The 27,389-nt window shown below is 46.5% G+C and overlaps 1 pseudogene; it reads left to right on the plus strand.

The window, feature by feature from the left end:
* The first annotated feature begins 515 nt into the window (after positions 1 to 515).
* LOC140128470 (large ribosomal subunit protein uL10-like) lies at positions 516 to 14,899 on the plus strand (annotated as a pseudogene).
* Positions 14,900 to 27,389: the final 12,490 nt, after the last annotated feature.

Below are 27,389 nucleotides of genomic sequence, written 5' to 3' on the forward strand. Positions count from 1 at the left end.
GGATGATTCCTCGATTTTAAGTAATCTATCACCTTGATCTTTAATATGCTCTCTAATTTTATTTAAGTCTTCCCGTATACATGAGATATCGTTTATTGTAACCTCCAATTGGCCTTTTAGCCCCTCCATTGCCGTATTGGTTTTATTAACGGCTGCAAGTATTTCATCCCAAATAGCCGGGGTGCTTTCACGTCTTTCTTCTCCCTCTGCTTCGAGAGTGGAGAATCTCGACCCTAGCTCTGGGTCCTTAGGATTTTTAGAATTTTTCCCTGGTGGGGTTCTTAAAAATTTATCTAGCTTAGATGTATTTTTCTCTCTAGGAGAACTAACCCCCCCGCCCCCCAGATTTACGTGCACTCTTAGGCGGCATAGTGCCTCGATGGGTCACACAAATAGGTTAGTTAATATGTGGGGGAGCTGCAAAAAATTTTAACCCAGCAGCACATCCACCATAGGTGACACTTGCAGATATACTCGGTAGAGGAAGAACCTCTATCCCTTAACCACTTAGGGAGATGATTGTAAGAGCAAAGAAAGGGCAAACAACCACAAAAATTAAAACACAGAGCAGTCCTTTTGTTCAAGAACACTGTCTTTCTTTTCCTCTTATGACGGGGCAACCCCCACAGAGGGCACAGTACAGGAGGGTAGCGCGAACCGAGACCTTCCGTATGGTTTCTCCAGAAGATGCCAACAGGTCAACAGAGTGTTTTCTGCGGGAACAATTCCCTCAGACAGTTCCTAGGTCAAAGTCACATAGGAAAAAGCTCTAGGAGTGACCACAGGCTGCTTAGCAAACTGTTAGTCATCGAATAGCAACATACGGCTTGGTCTGCTCCCAGCACATCCACCATAGGTGAAACTTACGGATAGACACTGTAGAGGGAGGGCCTCTATCCCTTAACAGCTTAGGGATATGTTTATGAAAGCAAGGGAAGGGCAAACAAGCACAAATATTAAATCACAGGGCAGTCCTTTTGTTCAAAGGTACCGTCTTTCTTTTCCTCTTGTGGCGGGGCAACCCCCACAAAAGGCGCAATACAGAGGGGTACAACAAACAGAAACCCCTCGTATGGTTTCTCCAGAGGATGCCAACAGGTCAACAATGTGTTTTTGCTGGAACAAATCCTTCAGACTGTTCCTTGGTCAAAGTCACATAGGAAAGAGCTCTAGGAGCGACCACATGCTGCTTAACAAACTGTTGGTCCTCAAAAAGCAATAAACAGCTTAGTCTGCTACCTTGGAGTCCAACCGTGTTCACAAGCAAGAGTTAACAGGGTACCACAGAGGGCCACAGTCACCTCCAAAAGGGCAGTTAAGTAGAGATGAGCGAGCACTAAAATGCTCGGGTACTCGTTATTCGAGACAAACTTTTCCCGATGCTCGAGTGCTCGTCTCGAATAACGAGCCCCATTGAAGTCAATGGGAGACTCGAGCATTTTTCAAGGGGACCAAGGATCTGCACAGGGAAGCTTGGCCAAGCACCTGGGAACCTCAGAAAAGGATGGAAACACCACGGAAATGGACAGGAAACAGCAGGGGCAGCATGCATGGATGCCTCTGAGGCTGCTTAAACGCACCATTATGCCAAAAGTATGGGCAACAGCATGGCAATGATAGAGTGACCGAATGAGGCTAGATAGCATCTAAAACATCCAATAATTGATCCTGACACTATAGGGGACTATGCAGAGGCAGCGGCAGCAGCGGCAGGCTAGAGAGTGTCTTGGCAACATACCCCAAATGGACTCAGGCTTAAAACCAATGGGTGGCAGAGAGGAACCAAAGGAGGTGAGCAAGAAGCGTTCAAATAATATCGGTAAATGATAAAAGTTTGCCAGTATATTTTGTGGATTACACAGCAGGGTGGCGACAAAGTTAACAAGTTTGATGAGGAAGCCATGAAAACAACCCAAAATTCTGCCTGACACAGCTCGTTTGATAAGGGGACCATGTATGGAGGCAGTGAACTAGTAGTAGATTAAAGGTGCTGCAGTTAAAACTATGTTAGTTGGATCTTGGGATGGAGGTGGCGCTCTGCTGCCAGGCGAGCTTTCGTCAATCCAAGCCCCTGTCTCTAGGCTACTCCCCAAACAGCACTTCTAAGAACCTTTTGTATAAGATCAAGTGTAGTAGCGTTCTTATAAGTTTGGGTTCTGGCGGGTCAGGGGAATGTAAACAGATGTGCAAGAAGCGCTGAAATAATATTGGTAAATGATAAAAGTTTGCCAGTATATTTTGTGGATTACACAGCAGGGTGGCGACAAAGTTAACAAGTTTGATGTGGAAGCCATGAAAACAACCCAAAATTCTGCCTGACACCGCTCGTTTGATAAGGGGACCATGTATGGAGGCAGCCATATGGACTACTTTTGGAGGCAGCTATGGCGATGACGTGTGGAGGTAGCAATGGAGACAACGTGTGAAGGCAGCTAAAAAGACGACGTGTGGAGGCTGCTATGGAGACAATTTAACCGGTTAAGGACCGGGCCCTTTCCTGTTTTTTCATGTCCATTTTTCACTCCCCACATTCAAAAATCTATAACTTTTTTATTTTTACATGTAAAGAGCTGTGTGACGGCTTGTTTTCTGCGTAACAAATTGCACTTCATAATGATGGTATTAAATATTTCATGCTATGTACTCAGAAGCGGGAAAAAAATTCCAAATGCAATGAAAATGGTGAAAAAACGCATTTGTGCCATTTTCTTGTGGGCTTGGATATTACGTCTTTCACTGAGCGCCCCAAATGACATGTCTACTTTATTCTTTGGGTCGGTACGATTAAGGGGATACCAAATTTGTATAGGTTTTATAATGTTTTCATACATTTACAAAAATTAAAACCTCCTGTACAAAAAATTTTTTTTTGATTTTGCCAACTTCTGGCGCTAATAACTTTTTTATACTTTGGTGTACGAAGCTGTGCATGGTGTCATTTTTTGCGAAATTTGATAATATTTTCAGTGATATAATTTTTAGGACTGTACGACCTTTTGATCCCTTTTTATAGATTTTTTTTAGATTTTTCAAAATGGCAAAAAAGTGCCATTTTTGACTTTGGGCGCTATTTTCCGTTACGGTATTAAACGCATTGAAAAACCGTTATCATATTTTGATAGATCGGGCATTTTCGGACGCGTCGATACCTGATGTGTTTATGATTTTTACTGTTTATTTATATTTATGTCAGTTCTAGGGAAAGGGGGGTGATTTGAAATTTTAGGTTTTTTTATTATAATTTTTTTTTTTTTAACTTTTTTTTATTTTTATTTATACTATTTTTCAGACTCCCTAGGGTACTTTAACCCTAGGTTGTCAGATCGATCCTATCATATACTGCCATACTACAGTATGGCAGTATATGGGGATTTTCTTCCTCATTCATTACAATGTGCTATCAGCACATTGTAATGAAGGGGTTAAAACGAAATAGCCTCGGGTCTTCGGAAGACCCGAGGCTACCATGGAGACGGATCGCCGCCCCCCGATGACGTCACGGGGAGCGGCGATCCCAGGTAAGATGGCGCCGCTATCTGTTTGAGGCTGCCGGCAGCTTTGCCGGCAGCCCACGCTGTAAAAACACCCGCGATCGGTGCTAGCACCGATCGCGGATGTTACCGGTAAGCCTTTGCTGCAATATGCAGCAGAGACTTACCGGCTATGGAGAGGGCTCAGCCCGTGAGCCCTCTCCATGCAGCGCGACGCGACCGCCGCCGTGAATACACGGCGGGCGGTCGCGAACCGGTTAATTTGGATAGTGCCTGTATGTGGCAGTCCAAAAAAGTTTTCAAACCAGAGGAGCAGGTAGCTGGTCCTCCAGAAAAATTACATAGATTGAGTGCCTGTATGTGGCAGTCCAAAAAAGTTTTCAAACCAGAGGAGCAGGTAGCTGGTCCTCCAGAAAAATTACATAGATTGAGTGCCTGTATGTGGCAGTCCAAAAAAGTTTTCAAACCAGAGGAGCAGATAGCTAGTCCTCCAGAAAGATTAAATAAATTGAGTGCCTGTATGTGGCAGTCCAAAAAAGTTTTCAAACCAGAGGAGCAGGTAGCTGGTCCTCCAGAAAAATTACATAGATTGAGTGCCTGTTTGTGGCAGTCCAAAAAAGTTTTCAAAGCAGAGGAGCAGGTAGCTGGTCCTCCAAAAAGATTAAATAAATTGAGTGCCTGTATGTGGCAGTCCAAAAAAGTTTTCAAACCAGAGGAGCAGGTAGCTGGTCCTCCAGAAAAATTACATAGATTGAGTGCCTGTATGTGGCACTCCCAAAAATTGTTTAAAACAGAGGACCGGGTAGTTGGCCCTCCAGAAAAATTAAATACATAGAGTACTATAGCCAGAGCCAGTTGGCCCTGGCAAAAAAATAGCCAGTTTCCTCTGCTTTAGTGTACAAAGAGGAGGAGAAGGAGGACAATGAGGAGGAGGAGTGCATACATTATTCAGGTTCAGCTTCTTTCACCTGGTGGAGAATGGAAATGCGGAGAAATCCAGGCTTTATTCATCTTGATAAGCGTCAGCCTGTCAGCGCTGTCAGTCGACAGGTGTGTACGCTTATCGATGATGATGCCACCAGCTGCACTGAAAACCCGCTCGGACAACACGCTAGCGGCAGGGCAGGCAAGAACCTCCAAGGCATACAGCGCCAGTTCGTGCCACATGTCCAGCTTTGAAACCCAGTAGTTGTGGGGAGCTGTGTGATCATTTAGGACGATGGTATGGTCAGCTACGTACTCCCTCACCATCTTTCTGTAAAGATCAGCCCTACTCTGCCGAGACTGGGGACAGGTGACAGTGTCTTGCTGGGGTAACATAAAACTGGCAAAGGCCTTGTAAAGCGTACCCCTGCCAGTGCTGGACAAGCTGCCTGGTCGCCTACTCTCCCTCACTACTTGTCCCGCAGAAGTACGCCCTCTGCCGCTAGCGCTGTCAGAAGGGAAATACTGTTTCAGCTTGTGCACCAGGGCCTGCTGGTATTCATGCATTCTCACACTCCTTTCCTCTCCAGGGATGAGAGTGGAAAAATTTTGCTTGTACCGTGGGTCCAGGAGAGTGAATACCCAGTAATCGGTGCTGGAATAAATTCTTTGAACGCGAGGGTCACGGGATAGGCAGCTTAGCATGAAATCCTCCATATGTGCCAGAGTCCCAACGCGCAAGAATTCACTCCCCTCACTGGCCTGACTGTCCATTTCCTCCTCCTCCAACTCCTCTTCTTCTGCCCATACACGCTGAACAGTGAAGGACTGAACAAAGGTCCCCTCTTCTGTCTCGCCAACATTCTCCTCCTCTTCCTCCTCATCCTCCTCCACCTCCTCCGATATGCGCTGAGAAACGGACCTAAGGGTGCTTTGGCTATCAACAAGGGAATCTTCTTCCCCCGTCTCTTGTGACGAGCGCAAAGCTTCCGACTTCATGCTGACCAGAGAGTTTTTCAACAGGCCAAGCAGCGGGATGGTGAGGCTGATGATGGCGGCATCACCACTGACCATCTGTGTTGACTCCTCAAAGTTACTCAGCACCTGACAGATATCAGACATCCACGTCCACTCCTCATTGTAGACCTGAGGAAGCTGACTGACCTGACTACCAGTTCTGGTGGAAGTTGACATCTGGCAGTCTACAATCGCTCTGCGCTGCTGGTAAACTCTGGATAACATGGTTAGTGTTGAATTCCACCTCGTGGGCACGTCGCACAACAGTCGGTGAGCGGGCAGTTGGAGGCGGCGCTGCGCTGCCCTGAGAGTGGCAGCATCTGTGCTTGACTTCCTGAAATGCGCACAGATGCGGTGCACCTTCGTGAGCAAATCAGACAGATTGGGGTATGTCTTGAGGAAACGCTGAACTATAAAATTTAACACATGGGCCAGGCATGGCACATGTGTCAGTCTGCCGAGTTTCAGAGCTGCCACCAGGTTACGGCCGTTGTCAAACACAACCATGCCTGGCTTCAGGTTCAGCGGTGCCAGCCACAGATCAGTCTGCGCCGTGATGCCCTGTAATAACTCTTGGGCGGTGTGCCTTTTATCGCTTAGGCTCAGCAGTTTGAGCACCGCCTGCTGTCGCTTAGCGATGGCACTGCTGCTGTGCCTAGAGCTACCGACTGATGGCGCCATGCCCACGGATGGTAATTCAGAGGAGGAGGTGGAGGAGGGGTGGGAGGAGGAGGAGGCATAGTAGGCCTTTGAGACCTGGACCGAGGTAGGCCCCGCAATCCTCGGCGTCGGCAGTATATGACCAGCCCCAGGGTCAGACTCGGTCCCAGCCTCCACCAAGTTAACCCAATGTGCCGTCAGCGATATATAGTGGCCCTGCCCGGCAGCACTCGTCCACGTGTCCGTGGTCAGGTGGACCTTGTCAGAAACGGCGTTGGTCAGGGCACGGAGGATGTTCTCTGACACGTGCTTGTGCAGGGCTGGGACGGCACATCGGGAAAAGTAGGGGCGGCTGGGGACCGAATACCGAGGGGCGGCCGCCGCCATGAGGTTTCGAAAGGCCTCGGTCTCTACCAGCCTATAGGGCAGCATCTCCAGGCTAAGCAACTTGGAGATGTGGACGTTGAGGGCTTGGGCGTGTGGGTGGGTTGCGCTATACCTCCTTTTGCGCTCCAGCGTCTGGGGTATGGAGAGCTGAACGCTGGTGGATGCTGTGGAGGATCGTGGAGGCGAAGATGGGGTTTTCGCACGGGAGGTGTTTGGGCCGGGGTCCTGGGCAGGGGGCTGACTAGCAGATGACACAGGGGAAGGAGCAGTGGTGTGCCCGGCCGGAGGTGAACGGGCTTGGTGCCATTGAGTGGGGTGTTTAGCATTCAGATGCCTGCGCATACTGGTGGTAGTTAAGCTAGTAGTGGTGGAACCCCTGCTGATCCTGGTTTGGCAAAGGTTGCACACCACAGTCCGTCGGTCATCCGGTGTTTCTTTAAAGAACCTCCAGACTTCTGAAAATCTAGCCCTCGCCACGGGAGCTTGACTACGGGCAACATTTGGCGCTGATGCACCAGCTCTGGCCCTGCCTCTCCGTCTGGCCCCACCACTGCCTCTTCCAACCTGCTATAGGACTCGCCTCCGTCTCAGAAGCACTGTGTTCACCCGGCCTATCAACCCAGCTTGGGTCTGTCACCTCATCATCCTCCGATCCCTCAGTCTGCTCCCCCCTCGGACTTCCTGCCCTGACAACAACTTCACCACTGTCTGACAACCGTGTCTCCTCATCGTCGGACACCTCTTTACACACTTCTTCCACTACGTCAAGAAGGTCATCATCACCCACAGACTGCGACTGGTGGAAAACCTGGGCATCGGAAAATAGCTCAGCAGCAGCAGGACAAGTGGTTTGTGACTGTGGGAAGGGTCCAGAAAACAGTTCCTCAGAGTATGCCGGTTCAAATGCCAAATTTTGGTGGGAGGGGGCAGACTGGGGGGAAGGAGGCTGAGGTGGAGGAGCTGGAGGAGTGACGATTTCGGTGACATGGGTGGACTGCGTGGAAGACTGACTGGTGGACAAATGGCTAGAAGCATTGTCCGCAATCCACGACATCACCTCTTCGCACTGTTCTGGCCTCAACAGTGCTCTACCACGAGTCCCAGTAACTTGAGACATGATGAACCTAGGGAGTGTACCTCTGCGGCGTTCCCCTGCTCCCCCATCAGCAGGTGGTGTCTCACCCCGCCCAGGACCACAGCCTCTGACCCCTGCAGTAGTTGGACGCCCACGTCCACGCCCTCGTCCTCTACCCCTAGCCCTCGGGTTAAACATTTAAAGTGTAAACTTGAAAAAAAAAAAAAATTGTGTTTATTTTTTTTTCGTTTTTTATTTTTTGTAACAAAACGATGCTATCCTATTGCTATGGCTAGTTTCTAACCTACACTGACAGCACACAACTGGATTTTGTGCTTTGCAAGATGAGTTTGAGCTATAAAATGAAATAAAGGTAAAAAAAAAAAAAATCAGCAGACTCTGCCTAATTCTACTCAAACCCCTAATAAATTGTCCCACTTGGGTGTTTGAGGTGGATATGCGTGTCACTAAGAGCTAAACACAACGGTCGCAGGTCTCCCAGCAAATTCCTCACAGTATGGTACTAGCTGCACTACTAGTGCCAGCAAGCCCAGCCACAAGCAAACAAAAAAAGGAAAATATAACGCTATTGTAGGCCTAAGTAAGCCGTTGGGGTTCTCCTATGGCTATTTTGTAGCCTACAATGAGAGCACACTGCTTTGCAAGATGAGTTTGAGCTATAAAATGAAATACAGCTAAAAAAAAAAAAAATCAGCAGACTCTGCCTAATTCTGCTCAAACCCCTAATAAATTGTCCCACTTCGGTGTTTGAGGTGGATATGTGTGTCACTAAGAGCTAAACACAACGGTAGCAAGTCCCCCTGCAAATTCCTCACAATATGGTACTAGCTGCACTACTAGTGCCAGCAAGCCCAGCCCCAAGCAAATAAAAAAAAAAAAAAGTATAACGTTATTGTAGCCCTAAGAAGGGCTGTTCGGTTCTTGTAGAATCACTCCTGCCTAACAGTAAGCTAATAGAACACCCTAACGCTTTCCCTGACCAGCAGCAGCTCTCTCCCTAGCGGCATCCAGACAGAGAATGATCCGAGCAGCGCGGGCAGGGGCTAGTCTATTCCAGGGTCACCTGATCTGGCCAGCCAACCACTGCTATCGACGTGTAAAGGTACCATGTCATGCTGGGTGGAGTGCAGAGTCTCTTGGCTTGTGATTGGCTCTGTTTCTGGCCGCCAAAAAGCAAAACGGCGGGAGATGCCATTTTCTCGAGCGGGCGAAGTATTCGTCCGAGCAACGAGCTGTTTCGAGTACGCTAATGCTCGAACGAGCATCAAGCTCGGACGAGTATGTTCGCTCATCTCTACAGTTAAGGCTTGCCTTACCGGGCTTCAGGCTTTTCTCGACCGGAGTGGCAGCGGGACTTTCCTGTACTTTTCCCAGGAAGGACTCACTTATATTCGCTGTATCCCTGCAGAAAATCCCGGGTCAGCCAGACACGAGTCCTCTGGGCAGCAGCAGTCTCCTCCGAACGTGACCTCCCTGACGGGCCACCAAACTCTGACTCCACAGTGGGCTGTCGCCTCTGGGCATCGCCTCGGTCCTCCGTGCTCTGCCGCCAGCTATTCAGCCTGTTTTTGGAGGCTTCCGAGCCACGGCGGGATGTTGCGACGAGCAGCTATCGGAGGGGGAAAGGTTCAGTGGGATCGGTCCAGCCTGTCCTGGGGTCCAGTAGTTGAGCGTCCACACATGGTGACCGGAGTCCGTCACTACGAGGGGAGGGGAGGCGGCTCTGTGAGCGCGGCGTGCTACGTCATGCCGCACATGCTCTCACCTACCTTACCATCTTTAGGATATTGTTAGTGCTGCTCCTGTAAACCATGTCTCGGGTCACAGGTGCTATCATGCCAGCCGTAGCCTCATTCACCTGTCCTCGCTCCATTGACGACTTCGCTGCTCTGGTGCATGTTTCCATGCCTCTTAGGGCAAGCGCGTGCCAGCTCTGTGAAATTTAAAGGACCAATGCGCTGACCACTGCTCTAATATATAGCCTGCCTCTTCCTGTGACCCCTGCTGGATCTTTGTGTCTCATAGCCTGAGAGAAAGCTTGATTTTGTGACTTCTGTGATTATCAATTGTGACCTTTCTTTTGGTTCCTGACTTTGTATCTCTGCTGCCTGTTTTGAACTTCCACTACGTCACCGACTCTGATCCTGTGCCGCTTGTCCTGAACTTCTACCTGCCTTTTATGTACCTCGCCTTGGCCCCTATCGCGAACATTGTCACATCTGTGGAGCGACCTGGTGGTATCCTCTGGCGGGCTCTGGTGAAAACTGGGTGCCACTTAGACTCTGCTCCCAGGTGTTGACTTACATCATTGCTCACGGTGGTTCGTTGGGTCTGCTGAAGCTAGCAAGACAGTGGTTCAAAATACTTCACCACCAAAATTTAAAGGTAAGCTGCAACCATGATTATAAACGAAGCACACTTACTTGCTGGATGGGATATGCTCTTATACACTTTTTTTTAAGGTTTTGATAAATTATGCAAATTAATATGATATGTTAGTTGAGCCTGGAGCTGTTAAAGCCTATTTTTTTGGTTGATAATCCTTCATCCTGGCGGTAGATTAAGATTGTAATGGTAGCTCTGCATTATATCAATAGCCTTTCATTTGGTGGTATGTCTCAATCACATTCACTTTGTCTTCAATATGATGGCAGTTGTAGGTCTTGGCTCAACACATCTTCTTATGTTGTAAATTATATAGTCTCTATATATATCTTTTAATCATGCACCTGAATTGCACTGCATATTGTGGCTTCTGGTGGATTAAAATCAGAATATCTGACCTCAGCAATTATGATCCTTCTGTAAATTATATGGGATTTAGTGGGGTTCAGTGAGATTACACATCTTCACTGGAATCTCTTGTGCACAGTTGGGCTATTCCACTATACCCCACCTCTATCAATATGAACAACTTATAACTAAGGCCTGGAAAGAAATGTCAGGATCTGTCACCAAAATTTTGCTAAAACTTCATCTGTTCATGACTTATTTGTATAATAAATTACCGAGTATAAACTGAGTATAAGCCGACCTGAGTATAAGCCGAGACTCCTAATTTCAACACAAAAAACTGGGAAAGCCTATTGACTCGAGTATAAGCCTCCCAGAATATAGTCTGCCAGCCCCCTGTACTATATAGTCTGCCAACCCCTGCAGCATATATACTGCCCAGCCCCTGCAGCATATATACTGCCCAGCCCCTGTAGTATAGAGCCTGCCGAGCCCCTGTAGTATACAGCCTGCCGAGCCCCTGTAGTATACAGCCTGCCGAGCCCCTGTAGTATACAGCCTGCCCAGCCCCTGTAGTATACAGCCTGCCCAGCCCCTGTAGTATACAGCCTGCCCAGCCCCTGTAGTATACAGCCTGCCCAGCCCCTGTAGTATACAGCCTGCCCAGCCCCTGTAGTATACAGCCTGCCCAGCCCCTGTAGTATACAGCCTGCCCAGCCCCTGTAGTAGGAAAAAAAAAATAACATTTTACTCACCTTTCTGACGTCCCCCATAGGTCCTCTTCTGTCTCCGATGCTCCGGTGCCATCTTCGGTCCTTCGGTCTTCTTTGGATTCTTCAGCTCATCTTCGGTTCCTCTTCGGGTCTCTGTGCTCGGCCGGCACACAGAATGACATCAGCGCTTGCCGACATCATTGTTTGGGAGCCGCTGGCATTGCGAGGGGACCTAAAGAGGAGTGGAACTTCTTGAAGAGGAGCGGAAGAACCCAAAGAGGATCTGAAGGACCCGAGGTGGCACTTGAGCATCGGAGACAGAAGAGGACCTACGGGTGATGTCAGAAAAGTGAATTTTGACTTTATTTTTTCACCTGACTCGAGTATAAGCTGAGTTAGGGTTTTTGAGCACACATTTTGTGCTAAAAAACTAGGCTTATACTCGAGTATATATGGTACTTTAGTTTACATTATTTATCTCCTAGTGCACTTTCATTTTTACTGTACAGTTGTCAGACATTGCCTTTTTAGTAGCATCTCATTCACAATCACCCTAATGTGGATCCATTTTGTTTACACTACAAAACACAGGTTCAGACAGTAGGTGTTCTCCTTATGGAGAGATTGCCAATTAAGGTCATCTTAAAGGCATGTGGTGACCTAAAGCCATAGATGCTCCACTAGGGAATTCTGGGAAGTATGCAAATAAGTTTTCCAAGGTGTTAAATGGACAACAATGCCTCCTTGAAAGGCAGCCCCCTTAAACACCCTACAAAACACAGTCAGGCTCAGAGGTATTAATGAGTGTTACATATATGTAAAACAGTACTGAACATCCAGAACTATGGTACAATCCATATATAGAATGGGTGGTTACCACCGTACATAAATGTAGTAAAACTTGCTGACGTTCGGTCACAGCAGTCTACCAGTGGCTACATTGGGCAGTACCACAGGTTAAAAAAAAATTGTAGCATGAGGGTTAACAGGGTAGCATGAAGGTAGTATTAATACAAATTTCTAAAACAACTCATCTGGTCATTTTGGAAAGAGTTTTCTGTTTGTGTATACAGTTGAAACCAGGTTTATTTGAAGATACAAACTTTCAAAATGCTATAATTCCACAATTTATAGCTTAGTCATTGTTTCTGCTAAACCTGACAAATCAAACATCTTTTGATCAAAGGACTTTAGAAGATGTACAACAAGATATATATACAAAGATGGTTGTGGCTGCAGCAACCGTACAACAGGTCTTAGCAAACCAAGGATAAGAAGATCTTGCATTTATAGCCAAGAGTCAATTATCCTGCCTCAATGATGTTTTTGTGCTTACACATGACAGAATGTATTATGCTAGAGCTTTAAAAAGGAAACCAGGACATCCTAGGGATATAACTAAATAAGTCATTTCTTTCCTGACTTGGCATCATTTTATTTTGCTTTGCCATACCACTTATATAGATTTTAATGTACTTTTTATAAAGTCACTGTGTACACATTTTACTGAGCTATAAAGCAAAGCCCTCTGGAAGATATTTAAATATAGGGTATTCATTTGAAAAAGAAATAAGTAAGTGAACCCTTTGAATCTATTTGGATTTCTGCATCAATTAGTAATTGTTTCAATAAGAGAAAATGTTTATGTATACTATTGAACATATTGGGACAGAATAATTTCATAATTTCTGCCAAATTTTTTTTTAATAATTTGTCCTCCAGTTTCCTTTTTTACAATGCCTTAAACATTAGCAATTCTTGGCCAACTTTTCTGCATGGTAGACACTAGACACTAGTTTATCTGAAAGTAGACTTGACGGGAAGGGGAGAGGAGCCCTGACCCACCAAATTTACTAGCCTTCCTCAAAAAACCATAATAGATTACAGCTGAAATTTCCTCCAGTTGGCAGACATTTCATTCCAGCGGCAGAGCTCACCTTAAGATTTCCTAAGGATGTGGTCACATCCTTGTGGTGCGTTTTGGTTGCGTTTTCATTGCATTTTGAAACACATTGCAACAAGATAATAAAAACAATTAGAAGGCTTTTACCTCCTGGAGCCCTCATGTGAGGATCATCAGGTCTTTAAACCCTTTTTGTGGCAATCCTTGGAAGCACTGACAAGATACCAAGGGAAGACAGGGCTACATGAAAGTCCAACTATTTTATGAAAATCATTCAATCGCTGGATGATTATGCATAATGCTGTATTGTGGTGGCGGATAATGTTGGCTCCAAGCACATGCAACAGATCCTTATGTCCCTGCGTGGGAAAGCTGATGGGAAAGAACACCATGGTGCGCAAGGCTATCCGTGGCCACTTGGAGAATAACTCTGCCCTGGAGAAGCTTCTGCCTCACATCAAGGGAAATGTGGGATTCTTGTTCACCAAGGAAGATCTTACAGAAGTGCAAGATATGTTGCTTGCCAACAAGGTGCCAGCTTCTGCTCGTGCTGGAGCCGTTGCACCATGTGAAGTCACAGTGTCTGCCCAGAATACTGGTCTAGACCCTGAGAATGCTTCCTTCTTTCAGGCTTTTGGAATCACCACAAAAATCTCCAGAGGAACTATTGAAATCTTGAGTTATGTCCAACTAATTAAGACTGGAGATAAAGTAGGTGCCAGCAGGGCCGGTTCTAGACAAAGTGGGGCCCTGGGCAAAACTAAAAGTGGGGCCCCAAAATAAAACTATTTTATGACCAGTCACAGTCAGTTAGAGGCTGCCTTTAGTATGGTAATGCAATCTGTAATATGGGAGAATATTATAGGAGATAGAGGATAGGAAGGTGGTTAGCACTACAGCCTTGCAGCGCTGGTCAACATCTGCAAAGAGTTCTCTCCGTGTTTGCGTGGGTTTCCTCCTGGTCCTCCCACACTTTAACATTAACCTTTTCACTGCCAGGCATTTCTGGATATTTTGTCGTGTTATTGACCAGAGAAATTTTTAGAATTTCGACATTTAAAAATAAAATCGAAATTACACCCCAAAAAAAACATATATTTTCTGAAAGCAGACACTTGCCCAATTTTCAAAATTGCATTAAAGAGTTTATAGACATGCAATTTTTATTTAAACCGAAACATTTCATAAAACTACTAAATACTTAAAATTTGACTTTGATGTCAAAAAATGTACTCCAAACAGAAACTATTTACCTTCACATCTCCTAAATGTAATAGATGGACATGTGTAGAGTTCACAAATCTCCCATATTGATATGTTCACATAAATAAATCATCATCAGATCACTAAAACTGTAATAACTAGATATCTGCTTTTCAGCTAGAAATTTTAACAGTCACAACCTGCAAACTATGTACAAATCCAAAATATTTATATAAACAAAATGTACTTTCCTAAAACAGTAAGATGTAAGGAGATGATACATACCCTACATATGTATATTCACCAAAATATGCAGCAAAGGGAACGTTAAATCCACAGGGGATATCACAGGGGATTGGGCAGTTGCCCACTTTGCCAACCCATGGCGCCGGCCCTGGGTTCCAGTGAAGCCACTTTGCTGACCATGTTGAACATTTTTCCATTCTCCTTACCTGTTTGATCATTCAGCAAGTATATGACAATGGAAGCATCTACAGCCCAGAGGTCTTGGACATGACTGAAGATACCCTGAGAACTTGCTTTTTGGAGGTTGTGAGCCAGTGTTTGCCTGTAGATCGGCTATCCTACTGTTGCCACCATTCCTCACTCAATCACCAATGGATACATGGGTTCTTGCTCAGGAGGAAGAAAGAAGAGTCTGAGGAATTTGATGATGATATGGGATTTGATCTCTTTGACTAAGTTTCATAGTCAAATTACATCAATAAAATTCCATTTAAGTAAAAAAATAAAAACAATGCGGGGTATTTAACAAAACTCCAGGCACACTTACAGTAAAACAATCTGGCAAGATAGCAGAAAAAAAGAAGACAGAATAAACACAACAAGTACAATACTATAATAAATAAATAATAATTCTTTATTTATAACGCACACAGATTACGCAGCGCTGTACAAAGCATGTCAAATTGGTCCTTGTCCCCATGGGGATCACAATCTAAACAACCTAACAGTATGTTTTGGAGTGTGGGAGAAAACCGTAGTAAACCCACGCAGTGCCCCAGTGCTGCAAGGCAGAAGTGCTACCCACTCAGCCACCGTGCCGTACAATAGCAGGCAAAGAGCACTGGTCTGCATAACCTTATGTGAGATACCATAGCCCTAGTCCGGAAGTTGATTGGATGGGATCTCTATCATTAGATAGGGTAGCAATGGAGTGGGGAGAGATTCTGTCAATCACTGACTTTTCTTTCCATTTTGTAAATAATTATGCATTTTCTTGAATACTTCAGTCAATGAAGTAACGTCACATGCTATTATTAATATTGCAGTTTTCAAATTGCTGACCTGTGACTCAGACAAGACAACAGATGTGTCTCCTACCCACAAATGCTAAATTAATTTTAATTACTTGAATACATTTTCACATTTTACAAGTCATTTTTTATACTTATTGTTCCAAAATCGTAACCTAACCACAGAGAAACCTGTGCTTAGAAAAATAGAACTGAACATAACTGACTGTTTTGTTATAAACAAAAACAAGCACAAAGTAAAACTTCACAAAGAACAATAGAAATAGCTTGCCCCAAGCATTGTATATAAACTACTCACACAGTCTTGTATTGTATAATATTACATTCAACATAATGGAAATATTAATAATTGAATAATATTTTAACATTAAGAGTCTAAAATGTAACTGAAAGCAGATGTGCCACCTTGTGGACTGTTACAGAATGTTTCTTTTTTTTTTTTAAGAAAACATTATAATATACTGTAAATGGGGCTTACCTGCCCCCTAGCAATGTCCCTGTGATACTGTAACCACCTCTCGTCAGCAGCGATGGCCGAGCATGCGCATGGAAAGAGCCTTCCGAGTCCTTGAACACATCGGGAATATGTAAACACGCATGCATTAGCTATATACACTCACACACTCACTCCTCTAGTAGTGCCAGCTTGCTGCAGTACACAGCTGTCCTGAGGTAAGGATTGAATAACCAGGACAGCTGTGAAGCTACTGTGCAAGCACGGGAGCCATCCTGATCAAGCAAGCCAGGTGGCCAGGAACATGTGAACTGTGCAGGTGCAAAGACACTTTCCATGCACCTGCGAGGCCACCGCTGCTGAACAGTGCTGGTGGTCATATCTAGTGTCGGCACATGACCATTGCTAAAAGGAAGGTAACCCCCGTTTACAGTATATTATGGACATAGGTTAGGGGGGGTGTAGAGATTGAATTAACTATAATAAGTGAGCTGGGAATACTTAAAAAGGGACAGTAGTGTAATATTCTTCAGAAATGTTAATGGATTAAAAAGAAGAATGGCAAGTTTCCACTTCAAATAATTCTAAGAAACATTTTGACAGCGCTGCAGAGATGTTCTAAGAAAGGAAACTACACATTTGTATCTGTATTGAGAATGCAAGAATTAACTGAAAAAAAAAAATTTCAGGGGAGGTGAGAGGTCCTTTTTAAAAGGGTTGGCCACTTTTCAATAAATCTCTTCCATTAGACATATTTCTCATGTATATCTACCTATATATTTGCCTCCTGTGAGAGATTCAGCTTTTTACTGTTCCCCCCATGCTGCACTTTGCATCTCCCCAGAGATCCATCCTAATGGCAGCCTCCAGTGTGTGTTTTTTTCTCTCAGAAGTGGAAAAAAGTCATGTCATGAGGGTAGGAAATCCCCACACGTTGCATCGCTTGGTGCGACTTCCTCAGTGGTCTGTGACCTACAGACCTACACACAAACGTCTGCTTTTTTTGGCCTGTGTGCATACCTCCCAACCGTCCCGCTTTCGGCGGGACTGTCACGCTTTTTAACCCCAGTCCCGCCGCCCCGGGAGGATAAGGGAATGTCACGCTATTCCCCGCATTGTCCCGGGCCAGGAGACTGAGTCCCGTCTCCTGGTCCCGGGACCAGGGTCCGACTTGCCTGGCTGAGAGTAACGCGGTGACCGCGGTAACCGCGAGGGGGGGGGGGGGGGGGGTTCGGGTGGGCAGGGCACACCTGCTGGCTGCAGCACACACTACCTCTGGGGATCATCACAGCAGTGAATGTGGTCAAGGACCTTCGATGAGGTCATGACCATGTGACGCCTATGTGGGAGGAGCTACTGAAGACCCCGGTAGAGGTTGCTGCCATGCATGCCGAGGTATGTATGAGAAGTTATACAGAAGCAGTGCAAGGAGGTGAGACAGGTATATAATGTGGGGGTGGGGGGCAGTGTGACAGGTATATAATGTGTGGGGGGGGCAGTGTGACAGGTATATAATGTGTGGGAGGGGCAGTGTGACAGGTATATAATGTGTGGGGGGGGCAGTGTGACAGGTATATAATGTGTGGGGGGGCAGTGTGACAGGTATATAATGTGTGGGGGGGCAGTGTGACAGGTATATAATGTGTGGGGGGGCAGTGTGACAGGTATATAATGTGTGGGGGGGCAGTGTGACAGGTATATAATGTGTGGGGGGGCAGTGTGACAGGTATATAATGTGTGGGGGGGCAGTGTGACAGGTATATAATGTGTGGGGGGGCAGTGTGACAGGTATATAATGTGTGGGGGGGCAGTGTGACAGGTATATAATGTGTGGGGGGGGCAGTGTGACAGGTATATAATGTGTGGGGGGGGGCAGTGTGACAGGTATATAATGTGTGGGGGGGCAGTGTGACAGGTATATAATGTGTGGGGGGGGGGCAGTGTGACAGGTATATAATGTGTGGGGGGGCAGTGTGACAGGTATATAATGTGTGGGGGGGGCAGTGTGACAGGTATATAATGTGTGGGGGGGGCAGTGTGACAGGTATATAATGTGTATATATGTGATCTAGTGAAAGGGGGTTGCTTTAAAATTTTTCTTTTTTTTCAATTTTTTTAAAAAAATGTTACCATTATTTTAGACTCTCTAATATAATATACTGGAATACTAGTGTATAGCAATATTACTGCTGATCTCTAATAGCCTCTCATCTGCTATTAGAGATCATTACACATGGCAGGCCTACTAGTCTCAATGGGACTTTAGGCTACCATGACAGCCGATCACCAAGAGGAGGAGTTTGGGAAATCAGGAGGCTGCTGGAGGAGGAGGCTGGGGACAGGAGGAGGAGGAGGCTGGGGACAGGAGGAGGAGGAGGCTGGGGGACAGGAGGAGGCTGGAGCAGGCTGGGGAGCAGAAGGAGGAGGCTGGAGGACAGCAGGAAGATAGAGGATGGAGGGGCTGGGGGGCAGGAGGATGCTCGAGGCGGCTGGGGGACAGGAGGAGGCTGGAGGACAGGAGGAGTATGCTGGAGGAGGAGGCTGGAGGACAGGAGGAGTATGCTAGTGGAGGAGGCTGGGGGACAGGAGTATGCTGGAGGAGGAGGCTGGGGGACAGGAGGAGGAGGCTGGGGGACAGGAGGAGGAGGCTGGGAAATCAGGAGCAGGCTGGAGCAGAAGGAGGAGGCTGGAGCAGAAGGAGGAGGCTGGAGGACAGCAGGAAGATAGAGGATGGAGGGGCTGGGGGACAGGAGGAGGATGCTGGAGCAGGCTGGGGAACAGGAGGAGACTGGGGGACACGTGGAGGAGGCTGGAGGACAGGGGGGCTACAGGAGGAGGCTGGAGGACAGGGGGGCTACAGGAGGAGGCTGTAGGGCAGGGGGGCTACAGGAGGAGGCTGGAGGACAGGGGGGCTACAGGAGGAGGCAGGGGGGCTACAGGAGGAGGCTGGAGGACAGGAGGAGGCTGGAGGACAGGAGGAGGCGACAGGAGGAGGCTAGAGGACAGGAGGAGGCGACAGGAGGAGGCTGGAGGACAGGAGGAGGCTACAAGAGGAGGCTGGAGGACAGGAGAAGGCTGGAGGACAAGGGGATACAGGAGGAGGCTGGAGGACAAGGGGATACAGGAGGAGGCTGGAGGACAAGGGGATACAGGAGGAGGCTGGAGGACAAGGGGATACAGGAGGAGGCTGGAGGACAAGGGGATACAGGAGGAGGCTGGAGGACAGGGGGATACAGGAGGAGGCTAGAGGACAGGGGGATACAGGAGGAGGCTGGAGGACAGGGGGATACAGGAGGAGGCTGGAGGACAGGAGGCTACAGGAGGAGGACAGGGGGCTGGAGGCTACAGGAGGAGACTGGAGGACAGTCTATATGTTTTACATGTTACAGAGTTGCATTAGGGGATATTATATTGGTCCACGGGAAGGGGGGCAAATTAAGGGGCGTTGTAGCATTTGGGGACCATCAAGTTCGATATTATACTATGCTTGAGGGTTGGACAATGGGCGTGGTTTAGAAAAAGGGGGAGGAGCTTTGTGTCCCTCTTTCTCTTCTCCAAAAGTTGGGAGGTATGTGTGTGTCATTGGACTACCGTGTTTCCCCGATAGTAAGACACCCCCGATAGTAAGACGTAGTGGGTGTTTTAGTGGGGTAGGCTAATGTAAGACGTACCCCGAAAGTAAGACATAGATAGAGCTGAGGGGAGCCGGGTGCTGCAGCCTCTTCATGTCACTGCTGTAGCTCCTGCCGGATAGAAGATTATGTGACCAGAGCTCAGCTACTCCGTGCAGGCTCCGATCACATGAGGAGAGAGGAGGCAGCACTGCACACTTTGGACTCTGCAGCATGGAGCCGAGGGAGAAGCTTCCTGCTGTGTGCTGCTGCCGTCTGTGTTACTGGAGCAGCTCCTCCCCCTCCTGTGTAGCTGCTAAACTCTGCTACATCAGTCGGAACAGGAGGGTAGAGAGGAGCAGGGGAGCACATGTCAGCCTGGACCAGCCTCTACTCAGCCCTGCAGTCAGTGACACTGAAAAGTATGTATGTTATGTGTAGTGTGCATGTAGGTGTGATGTCTGATCTATATGTGAACATTGTGTGCATGTTTATGTACATGTATAATGTATGCATGTAGTGTGTGTCAGTGTGTTTGCTTGCACAGTTCTATGGTTTATGTTAAAACACCCATCCCCCCTCTGCACTGTATAATGCCCCTACTCACAATGTATAACCTCCCTGCACTGTATAATGCCCCCCCTTACACTGTATAACCTACCACACTGTATAATGCCCCCCCCCTTACACTGTATAACCTACCACACTGTATAATGCCCCCCCTTACACTGTATAACCTACCACACTGTATAATGCCCCCCCTTACACTGTATAACCTACCACACTGTATAATGCCCCCCCTTACACTGTATAACCACCCACACTGTATAATGCCCCCCCTTACACTGTATAACCTACCACACTGTATAATGCCCCCCCTTACACTGTATAACCTCCCTGCACTGTATAATGCCCCCCCTTACACTGTATAACCTCCCACACTGTATAATGCCCCCCCTTACACTGTATAACCTACCACACTGTATAATGCCCCCCCTTACACTGTATAACCTACCACACTGTATAATGCCCCCCCTTACACTGTATAACCTCCCACACTGTATAATGCCCACCCTTACACTGTATAACCTACCACACTGTATAATGCCCCCCCCTTACACTGTATAACCTACCACACTGTATAATGCCCCCCCCCCCCCCCTCACACTGTATAACCACCCATTACACTGTATAATTCTTGGCACTTGATTTTATAAAACTGTTTGGTGGTGAATACCATACTGTTCAGCCTGTTAATAAATGTTAATTTTATGGTTAAAACAAAAATTTAAAATTTTTTTCCAATATAAGACATACCCCGAAAGTAAGACATAGTGGGACTTTTGGGGGTAAAAAGAATGTAAGACACTGTCTTACTTTCGGGGAAACACGGTATGAGCTCCACTCATGTGTAGATACCAACAGAAGAGAGTGCCCAAGCTGTATACATGAGCAGGAATAGGACACAAGGCCATAGAAACTACTGACATGTGTGAGCCCATTGTTATACATGGCCATTGAAACAATAGGCCGCGATGCCAATTCATGTGTATGTAGCACATGGTCAGTATTTGATCAGGAATTTACAGATGTATTTTTAAACCAAAACCATGAATATTCCATAATATGTAAAAGATGCAGATCTTTCCATCATACTTTTTCTCTGTGTAGGTTCCACTTCTGGTTTTGGCTTATACATACTGAAGGAAATCCTGATCAAATACTGGGCATATATAATATATATATATATAACCTATGCCACAGGTGACTGATATCTTGTAGTCGAAGGCTAAATGAATAGTATTCGTGTTCTTACAAAGGAGCTGTTCTTTTAATTAATTCGACCTTTTTGACTCATTCTTTACTTGTCACCGAGCAGGTTATTAAGGCACAACTGTTTCATGCAGAGTGATAATAACTGTCGTTTAAGAAAAGCATTTATAATAAGGCCGCTCAGTGGTATATAACTGATTGGATTGTATGTGTCACATGTATACGTAATACTTACAAGCAGTAAGGCTTAGTCACAGGTGCTATTCAACTGTGTGTAACTGTTATAGAGAGAGAGATATTAAAAACTGCTGACATTTCTGAAATACATGTGCTGCACAGTGCTGTTGACCGCCTCTTGAGAAATGAATGAAAGGAATAAAAAAATGATTTAATGTTACTAAGAATACACAAATCAGCAATTTATTGTATATTCATGCAGAATAGAAAACAGCTGTATCAGTATCCTAAGAGGTTTTGTACATTGGAAAAACATTTTCCTTATAATGTAAAATCAGTGCAAGAACCGTAGGGCAAGCAGGGGGTGTAGCTTTAGACCAATACGAAAATGTTAAGCAATTACTACTTACAAAGGCCAAGAGATTAGTGACAGAAGAAAATTTCGTTTTTCTGTACCATAGGGGTTCATTTAGACTTTGCTTGGCCGATTATAGTTTGATTTAGAGAGGAATTTACAGTTTACAATGACATACAGTATTAATGAAATAAGGGAATGCAATAAAAATGAGCTCAACTATTAAGTCTACTTTGAAGTTTAAATTACATGCCCCTGACTTGCGTGCATTAGCCATATAGTGAGTCATGGCATCCAAAAATAGACATGATTGTAAAAGAAATCATTTGAAAATAACAATAAGTCCTGGAATTGTTATGTAGTCCACTTTTCCAATGATTCAAGGAGGTTCTAACAATGAGGAATTGATTTTGTTGGTTAACCAAATAGAAAGGGATCTGAAACCTAAGACCCCTCTGATCACAAGATCAGGTCTGACCATATAGAATACAGCTTGCACAAAATTTCTAAACATTTAGAACAATTTTTATAAAAGTGCTGTTATTGGCTGTTGTGCTCTTTTTAGAGCATTTTTGTGTCCAATTTATGTTTAAAGGGGTCTTCCCATGAAAGAAAATTCTGAATTTTCAATGCCCTAGGGATGGTCAGTGTAAGATTCCAGGTTGTGGGTGAGGACTTTCTAAGCAGACACGTTATGACCCATCTAGTTCTGTGAGCTGACAATGTGGTTAGATTATCAGGGTACTGGTTTATATACACTTTCATTTACCTTCTGAATATTGTACTAGTATCTGACACATACAAAGAGAGATGAGCCAGATCAGAGATGATGAGATTCATGACGTGCATATAACATTCTCTGCACTGATACATCTCAGCTACACACACATACTGTCAGCTATTATTTACCTCCCTCTCTCTGCCCAGGATAAAGAACTTTTTTGCTGGTAGCTTTACACTCCTCACGCTCTGTACATGCTGGCAGTGTCTGTGTCAGTTTGTGAGAGCACGTCCTGGAATACAGGGGGAAGGGACACTTGCACGGAGCAGTGGGAGAGAGAAGCTCATGATGCGTCAGTCAGAAGATATATGGTCAGGTCTAGGGTCAACCAAAATTGTGTACACAAGGACTGATAGAAACAGGAAGGTGCCATGGTGATCATGAGAACTTGAGAGAGGGGAGCTTAGTTTCTTTGTTATTTTTATACCTTATAATGCCCATAAACAAAACAAACTCTGCTTCCAGCCAACCCTTTAACACCATGCAGCAAAATGATATACCTTTATGTCCATGCGGGCAGTGAGTTTCCGCAATCCAACAAACAGTCTGGTAATTGTGCTGCCACAGGAGCTGTAGAAGCCCTTTTGAGGTGATCTTGGGCTGTCCCCTCCCTCTCACTAATGCTGCTTTTACTATTGGCCACAACATTTCAAGGGTACTGTTTAATAAGCATGAGCAAAGACTCTGTTGACACCTTTTGGAATATAACAGTGCAGGGTCCTTCTGTCTCCTAAACCCATGCAAGCTAGGTAAGGAATAGGTGCCTCTACAGGTGTCACTCATTGAAGGGAATAAATATGACATAAAGGTCCACACACCAAAAATGGTGACTAGAGATGAGCGAACATACTCGTCCGAGCTTGATCACAAGCCAAGAGACTCTGCACTCCACCCAGCATGACGTGGTACCCTTACACGTCGATAGCAGTGGTTGGCTGGCCAGATCAGGTGACCCTGGAATAGACTAGCCGCTGCCCGCGCTGCTCGGATCATTCTGTGTCTGGATGCCGCTAGGGAGAGAGCTGCTGCTGGTCAGGGAAAGCGTTAGGGTGTTCTATTAGAATAGTGTTAGGCAGGAGTGATTCTACAAGAACCGAACAGCCCTTCTTAGGGCTACAATAACGTTATACTTTTTTTTTTTAATTTGCTTGTGGCTGGGCTTGCTGGCACTAGTAGTGCAGCTAGTACCATATTGTGAGGAATTTGCAGGGGGACTTGCTACTGTTGTGTTTAGCTCTTAGTGACACACATATCCACCTCAAACACCGAAGTGGGACAATTTATTAGGGGTTTGAGTAGAATTAGGCAGAGTCTGCTGATTTTTTTTTTTTTTTAGCTGTATTTCATTTTATAGCTCAAACTCATCTTGCAAAGCAGTGTGCTTTCAGTGTAGGCTACAAAATAGCCATAGGAGAACCCCAACGGCTTACATAGGCCTACAATAGCGTTATATTTTCCTTTTTTTTTTTTGCTTGTGGCTGGGCTTGCTGGCACTAGTAGTGCAGCTAGTACCATACTGTGAGGAATTTGCTGGGAGACCTTCGTCCGTTGTGTTTAGCTCTTAGTGACACGCATATCCACCTCAAACACCGAAGTGGGACAATTTATTAGGGGTTTGAGTAGAATTAGGCAGAGTCTGCTGATTTTTTTTTTTTTTAGCTGTATTTCATTTTATAGCTCAAACTCATCTTGCAAAGCAGTGTGCTCTCATTGTAGGCTACAAAATAGCCATAGGAGAACCCCAACGGCTTACTTAGGCCTACAATAGCGTTATATTTTCCTTTTTTTTGTTTGCTTGTGGCTGGGCTTGCTGGCACTAGTAGTGCAGCTAGTACCATATTGTGAGGAATTTGCAGGGGGACTTGCTACCGTTGTGTTTAGCTCTTAGTGACACACATATCCACCTCAAACACCGAAGTGGGACAATTTATTAGGGGTTTGAGTAGAATTAGGCAGAGTCTGCTGATTTTTTTTTTTTTTAGCTGTATTTCATTTTATAGCTCAAACTCATCTTGCAAAGCAGTGTGCTCTCATTGCAGGCTACAAAATAGCCATAGGAGAACCCCAACGGCTTACTTAGGCCTACAATAGCGTTATATTTTCCTTTTTTTTGTTTGCTTGTGGCTGGGCTTGCTGGCACTAGTAGTGCAGCTAGTATCATATTGTGAGGAATTTGCAGGGGGACTTGCTACCGTTGTGTTTAGCTCTTAGTGACACACATATCCACCTCAAACACCGAAGTGGGACAATTTTATTAGGGGTTTGAGTAGAATTAGGCAGAGTCTGCTGATTTTTTTTTTTTTTTTAGCTGTATTTCATTTTATAGCTCAAACTCATCTTGCAAAGCAGTGTGCTCTCATTGTAGGCTACAAAATAGCCATAGGAGAAGCCCAACGGCTTACTTAGGCCTACAATAGCGTTATATTTTCCTTTTTTTTTGTTTGCTTGTGGCTGGGCTTGCTGGCACTAGTAGTGCAGCTAGTACCATATTGTGAGGAATTTGCTGGGAGACCTGCGACCGTTGTGTTTAGCTCTTAGTGACACGCATATCCACCTCAAACACCAAAGTGGGACAATTTATTAGGGGTTTGAGTAGAATTAGGCAGAGTCTGCTGATTTTTTTTTTTTTACCTTTATTTCATTTTATAGCTCAAACTCATCTTGCAAAGCACAAAATCCAGTTGTGTGCTGTCAGTGTAGGTTAGAAACTAGCCATAGCAATAGGATAGCATCGTTTTGTTAAAAAAAATTAAAAACTAAAAAAAAATAAACACAACATTTTTTTTTTTTCAAGTTTACACTTTAATTTGGAAAATGTTTAACCCAAGGGCAAGGGGTAGAGGACGAGGGCGTGGACGTGGGCGTCCAACTACTGCAGGGGTCAGAGGCCGTGGTCCTGGGCGGGGTGAGACACCACCTGCTGATGGGGGAGCAGGGGAACGCAGCAGAGGTACACTCCCTAGGTTCATCATGTCTCAAGTTACTGGGACTCGTGGTAGAGCACTGTTGAGGCCAGAACAGTGCGAAGAGGTGATGTCGTGGATTGTGGACAATGCTTCTAGCCATTTGTCCACCAGTCAGTCTTCCACGCAGTCCACCCATGTCACCGAAATCGGCACTCCTCCAGCTCCTCCACCTCAGCCTCCTTCCCCCCAGTCTGCCCCCTCCCACCAAAATTTGGCATTTGAACCGGCATACTCTGAGGAACTGTTTTCTGGACCCTTCCCAGAGTCACAAACCACTTGTCCTGCTGCTGCTGAGCTATTTTCCGATGCCCAGGTTTTCCACCAGTCGCAGTCTGTGGGTGATGATGACATTATTCACGTAGTGGAAGAAGTGTGTAAAGAGGTGTCGGACGATGAGGAGACATGGTTGTCAGACAGTGGTGAAGTTGTTGTCAGGGCAGGAAGTCCGAGGGGGGAGCAGACTGAGGGATCGGAGGATGATGAGGTGACAGACCCAAGCTGGGTTGATAGGCCGGGTGAACACAGTGCTTCTGAGACGGAGGCGAGTCCTATAGCAGAACAGGTTGGAAGAGGCAGTGGTGGGGCCAGACGGAGAGGCAGGGCCAGAGCTGGTGCATCAGCGCCAAATGTTGCCCGTAGTCAAGCTCCCGTGGCGAGGGCTAGATTTTCAGAAGTCTGGAGGTTCTTTAAATAAACACCGGATGACCGACGGACTGTGGTGTGCAACCTTTGCCAAACCAGGATCAGCAGGGGTTCCACCACTACTAGCTTAACTACCACCAGTATGCGCAGGCATCTGAATGCTAAACACCCCACTCAATGGCACCAAGCCCGTTCACCTCCGGCCGGGCACACCACTGCTCCTTCCCCTGTGTCATCTGCTAGTCAGCCCCCTGCCCAGGACCCCGGCCCAAACACCTCCCGTGCGAAAACCCCATCTTCGCCTGCACGATCCTCCACAGCATCCACCAGCGTTTAGCTCTCCATACCCCAGACGCTGGAGCGCAAAATGAGGTATAGCGCAACCCACCCACACGCCCAAGGCCTCATCGTCCACATCTCCAAGTTGCTTAGCCTGGAGATGCTGCCCTATAGGCTGGTAGAGACCGAGGCCTTTCGAAACCTCATGGCGGCGGCCGCCCCTCGGTATTCGGTCCCCAGCCGCCACTACTTTTCCCGATGTGCCGTCCCAGCCCTGCACAAGCACGTGTCAGAGAACATCCTCCGTGCCCTGACCAACGCCGTTTCTGACAAGGTCCACCTGACCACGGACACGTGGACGAGTGCTGCCGGGCAGGGCCACTATATATCGCTGGCGGCACATTGGGTTAACTTGGTGGAGGCTGGGACCGAGTCTGACCCTGGGGCTGGTCATATACTGCCGACGCCGAGGATTGCGGGGCCTACCTCGGTCCAGGTCTCAAAGGCCTACTATGCCTCCTCCTCCTCCCACCCCTCCTCCACCTCCTCCTCTGAATTACCATCCGTGGGCATGGCGCCATCAGTCGGTAGCTCTAGGCACAGCAGCAGTGCCATCGCTAAGCGACAGCAGGCGGTGCTCAAACTGCTGAGCCTAGGCGATAAAAGGCACACCGCCCAAGAGTTATTACAGGGCATCACGGCGCAGACTGATCTGTGGCTGGCGCCGCTGAACCTGAAGCCAGGCATGGTTGTGTGTGACAACGGCCGTAACCTGGTGGCAGCTCTGCAACTCGGCAGACTGACACATGTGCCATGCCTGGCCCATGTGTTAAATCTCATAGTTCAGCGTTTCCTCAAGACATACCCCAATCTGTCTGATTTGCTCACGAAGGTGCGCCGCATCTGTGCGCATTTCAGGAAGTCCAGCACAGATGCTGCCACTCTCA

The sequence above is a fragment of the Engystomops pustulosus genome, chromosome 4 (genome assembly GCF_040894005.1).
Source record: "Engystomops pustulosus chromosome 4, aEngPut4.maternal, whole genome shotgun sequence".
NCBI lineage: Eukaryota > Metazoa > Chordata > Amphibia > Anura > Leptodactylidae > Engystomops > Engystomops pustulosus.